The sequence below is a fragment of the Pteropus vampyrus genome, unplaced genomic scaffold (genome assembly GCF_000151845.1).
Source record: "Pteropus vampyrus isolate Shadow unplaced genomic scaffold, Pvam_2.0 Scaffold324, whole genome shotgun sequence".
NCBI lineage: Eukaryota > Metazoa > Chordata > Mammalia > Chiroptera > Pteropodidae > Pteropus > Pteropus vampyrus.
The window spans coordinates 1772266-1780585 of record NW_011889105.1 but is presented as its reverse complement, the minus strand read 5'-3'; the positions used below and the strand labels follow the sequence as shown (position 1 = coordinate 1780585).

Sequence of the window (8320 nt, the reverse complement as noted above, 5' to 3'; positions counted from 1 at the left end):
TTTGTATATCTCTAACAAATTGTTTTAAAATATGATTTCATAATGTTAAGGTAAAATAGACAAATACGCGATAATAGTGAACCATTACCAAGAATTGATAAAGCAAAAAATAAATAAAAATATAGATTGCAGCAACCCAATTAATGAATATATTCATTGTTTTTAACAAAAGGTTATATAATGCTTACAGTGGGCAGGCAGGGTCTGGTAAAATTTAAATGTTTATAATTTGAACTTTGGACAAACAATTACAAAACATGACTATAAAGCAGGTCTTAACAAAGTCCACAGAATCACTATCATATAGATCATATTCTCTTAATTTCATTTTTAAAATAATTGAAATAGTTAAGGTTGCCAGATAAAATATGAGACATCCAGTGCCGTATTTTATCCGAACTTCAGATAAACAATTTTTAGTATGTGCAAGTTCCATGAAATATTTGAGATATGCTTTTACTAAAAAATTATTCATTGTTTATCTGAAATTTGGATTTCACTGGGCACTTCTATTTTTATTTTTTTAATCTGGCAATCTTAGAAATATTAATCAATAAAAATATGGAAAATCAAAGCAATATAAAAAGGGGACTATGTTATAAACTAAGAAAATCACTCCAAATTAGCACATACAGTCAAAATAAAATTACGAAGAAAAGCATAAGGTATCTGAAGGAAAAGGAAATGAGGGTGGGAAAGAAGAAACACCTTAATAGATATCCAAAGCATTGTAAGGCTATGTTTTCTGTTTTTGTTTTTGTTTTTGTTTTTGTTTTTGTTTTTTAACGTGGTGGTATTGTTACAGAAATAGACACATAGGCAAGTGGAGCAGAATTGACAAAGAGATGTATTCTTTTGTGGAACTCTGACACTTGACAGGTGGTATTACAAGTCAAAGTTGACAAGTTATTCAAAAAAACTCATATTAACAGTTTACTTTTCAAATGGAAAATTAAGTTAGATTATTTCCTAGTGCTACATGAAATTTGCTTTTAGAAATATTGAAAACAAAAAATCAAAACTTTAGATGAATATATAGAATATCTATTTTAACTCAGGTTAGGAAATAATTGTCTTGTGCAAAGTACAAAAGTATTAACCATAGAAGATATATTAATAACATTTTTACATCTGCATGAAAAAATATATATATAAACAAATCAAAAAGGCTAGTTACCGAGAAATGATACTTTCATTACATATGATCAAGAGATGATTAGTATCTAGCATAACAAACTCCTACAAACAAACAAGAGAAAAGAAGATAACTCAATAGAAAAATGGGCATATGATATCAAAAAACAACTTAGAGAAAAGAAACTTTAATTGCCAGTAACTATGAAAAGATGTTCAATCTCACTAGCAATTAGGAAATTGCAAAATAACACCGATGAGACTGACAAAAACTAATTAATAAAAATTTGCAAATAACAAGTATTGCCTGGTTTCAAATCCTAACTTTACTTCTTATTAGTTGTATGACTATAGCAAGGCATATAACCTCTCTGTCTGTTTTCTTATAAGCAAAATGTAAACACTACCTATGTCAGAGAATTATTATAATTAAATGATTTAATATTTTCAAAGTTCTTAGAAGAGAGCCTGCCCACTGTAAGCATTATATAACCTTTTGTTAAACGAAAGGAATGTTGACAAAGATGTGGGAAAACAGAAACTCTCGGTTCCTGTGAGGAGAGGTGGATATTGGAAGCCCTACACTGAAGAGCAACTTGGCAGTGTCTGGTAAAATTTGAAATGTTTATAATTTGAACTTTGGACAAGCAGAATACAGTCATAAAATAACTGTTTTCTCCTTTGATAAGTTCCATAGCTCAGCCACACATTCCTGGTAAATCTAAAGTCCTCTGGCTACTTTAAGACACAGAGTAGTTGTATTTCAGTATTTAGTTCTTGAATACTGCACACTTTCTACAAAGTTAAAATCTCTTCTGTCTGTCCCCCAGCTCCAGCTTTGTAGGGAAGGAGTCTGCAACGTAAAAGGAAGAACATGACACTTAGTTTCTTTTTCTTTGTTATTTTGCTACTATGCTTTCTCCCTCAACATGCGAATACCAGTTTTTGATTTCTGGAAGGTAGTTTTGTGGTGTTGGGATTGGTGGTAAGTGAGCATGACAGTTTGGGTCATATGAGAAACAGAGTCAGAAGTACAAAAGATTTATTGGTGATAACACCTATGAAAGATAAAGAAGAGAAGAAGTAGGGGTAGACAGAGAAGGAGTTCAGACTTTGATATAGATGTTTAAAAGGAAACAAGGGAAGAAAAAAAGATTGAGTAGGAAGAGAGTCAGACTGCGGTGTTGATTTGAAAACTTCTTGGCAAGGCCAGTGGAGTGATCTGGCAAAAACACTGGCCATTGATGAATCCCTTATTGGGTAAAATGGTCAGGCAAAAGCAAGGCTTTGGCTCAGATGCTGTGGGGAATCCTGAAGATTGTGCAGCTCAAAGTTGTCATCTGACTATGCTTCTCACAGCCAGTTCCCTCTGGAAAAGAAATCTGACCAGAGCTCTGCAATGGCTCCACAGAAGGGTCCAGGACTAGTCATACTTGGCTAGTACTATCATGAGTCGGCATCATGCTCTCTAGTCTGGACAGGCATTTAAAGCTATTCTTTTTGTCGTGGGTGCTTTTGTGAGTTCGTTGGAGACCCTCATGATGGTGTGCCTCATCAGCCAACTTGTCTTGGGACTTCAGCCCACGCTTAGACAGTAAAAGCCCCATTTAACATTTTTTACATCTGTGTTCCTTACGCCCAGCAATTTCACTTCCAGAGAAAATGTATGCCTAAGAGTGTTCATTAAAGCATTGCTTGTAATATTGAAAAAAAGAAAAAAAAATGGAAATAATCTAAATATCCATGAATATGAGTGAATAAATAAATTTATATGATGGAATAGTATATAGCAGTGATTCTCAAACTTTAAAATCAGCATCACCTGTAAGGCTTATCAAAACACAGAAGGGTGGGCCCCACCTACTGGAGTGTTTTATTCAGTGGGTCTAGGATGGGAACTGAGAATGTGCATTTCTAATAAGTTCCCAGCGATGCTGATGCTACTGGTTCAGGGTCCACATTTTGAGAATGATTGTTATATGGCGATTGAATAGAAAAAACTAGATCCTTCTATAGCATTATGAATAAATCTTAAAGACAATTAAGCAACTTTCAGAATGATGCATATAGTCTAATACCGATTATATAAAGTTTAAAAACAAAATAGTTCTATGGGCACACAAACATGCAGCAAAAATATTAAATACAGTCAAAGACACATGCCAACTTCATGATAGTGGTTATCTGAAGAAGAAAGGATATTGTATTGGAGACAAGCTGAAAATATCTAAAGCTGATATGCAAAGGTTAACATTTGTTAACACTAGATACAAAAGAGTTATATTCCTTCTCTGTGGTTTTCTCCGTATTTGAAATATGTCACTTAAAATAACTAAAATACACAAATTGTTTTTTGAAAGAAAATGAATTTTATCCACAATTTATTTATTTATTCATGTATTTATACCCTATCTTGTTAAAAAGTGATTTTAGGGAGCTGATACACAATGAAAATTTATATTTGATATATTAACAGCAAAGATTATTATATTTTGTAAAACAAATAATTACAAATTATATGGAATCTTATCCATGTGGAAGGTAAAATCAATAAAATAGCCCCAATTGACAGTTTATTATTGAAATATTTACAACCATATTTAAGTAATTAAAAATAATGATGATATTGCCATTATTATTAATATTAATAATATTAATTATAACTAGTTATTCTTTTGAAGTGATTCCATGGAGATAGAGGAGGAAGGCAGCAAGTATCACAGATGGAATGCCTAAATTTCAAATTTCATTATTAATACAGAGATAAGCTTAAAGAATCTTTTAAAGTATGGAGTTGTTTATGGTTTCCTTAAATTATTCATCTTAATGGTCAATTAATTGACTGAATGGAAACTCCGACAGCAGATAAGTTAAACTTGAAATCACTGACATACTTGAAACACACGTGTTTTGTTCAGTGATTAGAGGAAGATCTGCAGGTTGTAGATAGCAGGTGCATAGATGACAAATAGGATTGTTTGTTTTAAAACTCTATTATATTCTTATCTTAATGTTGTGGATGGTGAGAGGGAAGGGGATCAAACCTCTGAAGAGATGAGTAAATTTGTCAATTTATTCATAATACCGAAGCCTTTAATATTTCTTTAGAAGAGGTTAAATGTGCCAACTCTTTCTGACTATGTAGTCTGTATCTTAGGAAACTAATATAGATTAGTCCAATAATGACTGTGACTCATTCCTGTGATGCTAAAATGCATATTTCATTATTCATAGTCCTTTTAAAAAATGAATAAGAACTCATTAATTTTCTCAGTTATAGCTATATCTATTGCATTATGCCAATTTTGTTTGAGAATACAATTTAGTAAACTGTTCTAGGCTGGAAGAATCAATGGTTCACTACAATGTGCTTAGTCATTTCTATTAAAAATAGAAATTTGTTTACTGGCATCCTGGAGACCTGGTCAATTAAAGATTTTTCAGTGCTAGGCATCCACTTTTCCCACGGAAAAGAAAAAAAAAATCTCATTAGACATGGCATTTTAATTAAAAGCTATTAGGTACCAATTCCTTCTAACTGAAGCAATAGTTTTCAGAAAAAAAATTATTTATTAAGGGATGAGTTCTTAGCTTGAAATGAAGCCACAATCAGCTACTAATGATAAAAATCACTGTTAACTCCATTAAAGACCATTCACCTTCATATTCTAAATCAAAGCTAGTTCTTTGTTTTGTTTTGTTTTGTTTTGTTTTGTTTTGTTTTGTTTTGTTTTGTTTTGTTTTGTTTTAAACATCAATGTTCCTGCTGGCAACATTCATCAATTGAATTTTTTCAATGTTTTTCACTATTAATCATTGTGCCTTTTTTTTTTCCCCCATCTAGAAACTAGTGGGATGTTTCTATTGCTTTTGGATTTCATTCCAACATTCTAACTCAACAGAAAGCAAGACAGATCCACGATGGAGTATTTAACTTAGACTGGGGATGGAGGTGGGAGGGGAGTTGGGATTGGAAGTAAAAACGGGAAAATGCTTCAGTTTCTTGTATATTTAATGTCTCCATTAATTAGAGTCAGCTTATTTCTGTTCATTCATTTCCTCATTGCAAGTGGAAGAGATATTACCGGACAGAAACTGGTGTAAATCTCATGCAAATGATTTTTATTGAACATGTACTGTGCACGTTTTAGGGACTGTATTCTACCTAAATAATGCAGGAGCATGTGATGCCTGCCAAATCCCACACAATGTTGAAACCCCAGTTAGTGTTTTATCTTTAAAGAGAGAGCTCAGCGTCCTTTTGGCAGTTGATAAGTTCAGATAGAAAACATGCCAGCAGTGTGGACCGATGCATTATCACACGCACACCCCTGCCTCATCATATGCCATAACATTGGCAAGCAGAGCCCAGAGCTCTTTAAGAACAAGAAGCTCATAAATAATAGTTGAATCACACAAGGGATAATTAAATGAGACAACTGAATGCTAATGGACTCCCCAGCAGAAAATACTCCTCAGTGAGGATCATTCCTGCCTCTCCTTTCTTTCTTTTCTTTTTTTTTTCCTCTCAGTTTTAGTTCTGACTAACAGTTCATTATTGTAGATACTTTTCAAATGAGAGTGTTTTAAAAAATTGTCAAACTCTGCAAAACATTTGCAGGCATTTTCATATTTAGGAAAGTTTCTTCAATGTATATAAACATAGATATATTCTTATTTTTAAATTTTTTAGCTCTAATTTTGTCATTCTAATGACATATACCTGTTTGACAAACCAACCACAGATAACATTCCTGAAAAGCAAAAGGAGAAAATTCCATAATGTGCAGAATCTCACTGAACTGCATGCGCATCCCACAATATGAGTAGAATTCATTCATTCTTTTCATTTAGGATAAATACACATCAATGTTATAGCTGCCTTCTCATTCTTAAAAAAATAAGATTCACAATGAATTTCAATGATTCTTCACCAACCTCCTCCAAATTCTTTTTCAGAAATGCTTAATGTTTCAGGCTTGACAGCTTTGTACTCAAGGTTGACAGGGTATTTTTAGTGTCCCAAGTATTTTAAAGGCTTGAAAAAAATCTAGCTCTGGTTTGCTTGTTTATGAAATACATTTAGCAGACAATTACAGTTGGTTTAATATGTATTTATTGCTGTCTGAGGAAAAAATGCCTTCGGCTTTTTTGGCAAAAGGAAGAGAAATATGCATTTGCTTACAGTGAGCCATTCAGAATGTGGCATGCTCGTTGATCACTAAGGATTGTGCTTCTTGCAACAGTGAAAGGAAGAGCTATAAAAGGAGGTAAATCTAGCTTAGCTCTACTTCTTGATCAATGCAAGGAGCCTGGGGTCCCCGTTCTGACTCATTTTCACTTAGTATCAACAAGATTAAGTTGCATAGCAGTGCAAAGGTGCACCTCTCTTTCAGGCAGGGCTCTGCAAATTATGTGAAAATCTACTTTGTCACTTTGGTCAGTCATCCAATATTTATTTAGCACCTATAAAGTACCAGACCCTGTAGTCCGTTCTGGAGCTAAAAATGTAAATAGAATGAAACTTGTCACTGCCCTCTTGATGATTAGTATGCAAGGAGAACAGACATAAAGAAATAATTAAAAGATCAGCGAGATCCCTGACAGGACACAATATCACTTATACATTATTCCAGCCTGAAATACAGAACATAAATCTAACTATGATGAAACATCAGAAAAAAACAAAATGACATCAGTTCTATTTAAAAGAGAAAAACTGACTCTATTCTTCAAAAATATTTTCTCGATAGACAAAAGCTATGGAAATTTTCTGAATTAAAGACTAAGAGATAACTAAATGAACCTAGACTACATTGTCCTAGTAGGTAAATGGAAAAAAAAAATGGTATACAGACAGTATAATGGAAAAACCTTGGTCTTCTACCTTCTGTATCGAGAAGAACCCAGCTCTTCCCTGTGAGCCTCCTCTACTACTCACGCAAAACATTTCACTTCTGGTCATCAAACGTATGAAGGGTTTTCTCTACACCACCAAGCAATTCTCAGACACCAGCAGGGTGTCCAAGAATTCAACTCCATTCTGACACTATCTACCCAGAGATAGCATCAGATTCAATGGATTAAAGGCTCAGTCCTACAAGACTGTCCCCCATCCCCTTCACACCCACACTTTGGGCACCAGATTATCACCTGTACTTCTCACCAACTGACTATAGGTTGAGAGTTCCAATGACCCCCTACTTGGGTTTGATTCATTTGCTAGAGTGGCTCACAGAACTCAGGGAAACACCTACTTATGTTCATCAGTTTATTAAAGGATATGATAAAGGATATAGATGAACAGCCAAGTGGAAGAAATGCATAGGACAAGGTATGTGGAAGGGCACAGAGCCTTCCACGCTTCCTCCAGGCGTGCCACTCTCCTAGCACCTCCATGTGTTCACCGACCTGGAAGTTCTCTATACTTTCGGGATTTTATGGAGACTTCGTCACGTAGGCATGATCGATCATAAACTCCATTTTCAGCTCTTCTCCGTTCTCAAGAGAATGAAGGGTAGGGCTGAAAATTCCAAACTTCTAATTATGGCTTGGTCTTTCTAGTGACTAACCCTCATCCAAGAGCCATCCAGAGCCATCTCATTAAAATAAAAGATACTCCTATCACCCAGGAATTTACAAGGTTTTCAGAAGCTCTGTAATCAGAAACAGAGATCAAATTTATTAGAGGTCAATATTAGAACAAGAAATACTGTCTACGGCCATAACACCCTGAACAAGCCCGATCCCGTCTGGTCTTGGAAGTTAAGCAGGGTTGGGCCTGGTTACTACTTGGATGGGGGACCACCTAGGATGACCAGGTGCTGTAGGAGTAAAAAATTAAAAAATAAATAAAAATAAAAAATAAGGAATTGTAAGCTGACAAGGTCCTTGCAATTTGAGGTCAATCAAGGGTTGCCTTGCCTAAAAATAATGTTCTAGTGTTCTTATCACTTAAGAAATTATAAGGATTTTAGGAGCTCTGTGGCAGAAACTGGAGGATGAGACCAATATATATTTTCTATTATCTCACAGATGGTAATTAGATTAAAGTAACACATCAATGATAAGTTTACCAAAGCCAATAACTCCACTGTGGTTCTGAAAGGGAATTTCCCTATTCATAAGAAATACATTCTGAAGTACATTGGAATAAAAAGCTATGATGTATGTAACTTACACTCAA

At 34.3% G+C, this 8320-nt stretch overlaps 1 pseudogene; it reads left to right on the top strand.

Moving 5' to 3' along the window:
- Window positions 1–7848: 7848 nt before the first annotated feature.
- LOC111730614 lies at window positions 7849–7967 on the top strand (annotated as a pseudogene).
- The last annotated feature ends 353 nt before the right edge of the window (window positions 7968–8320 follow it).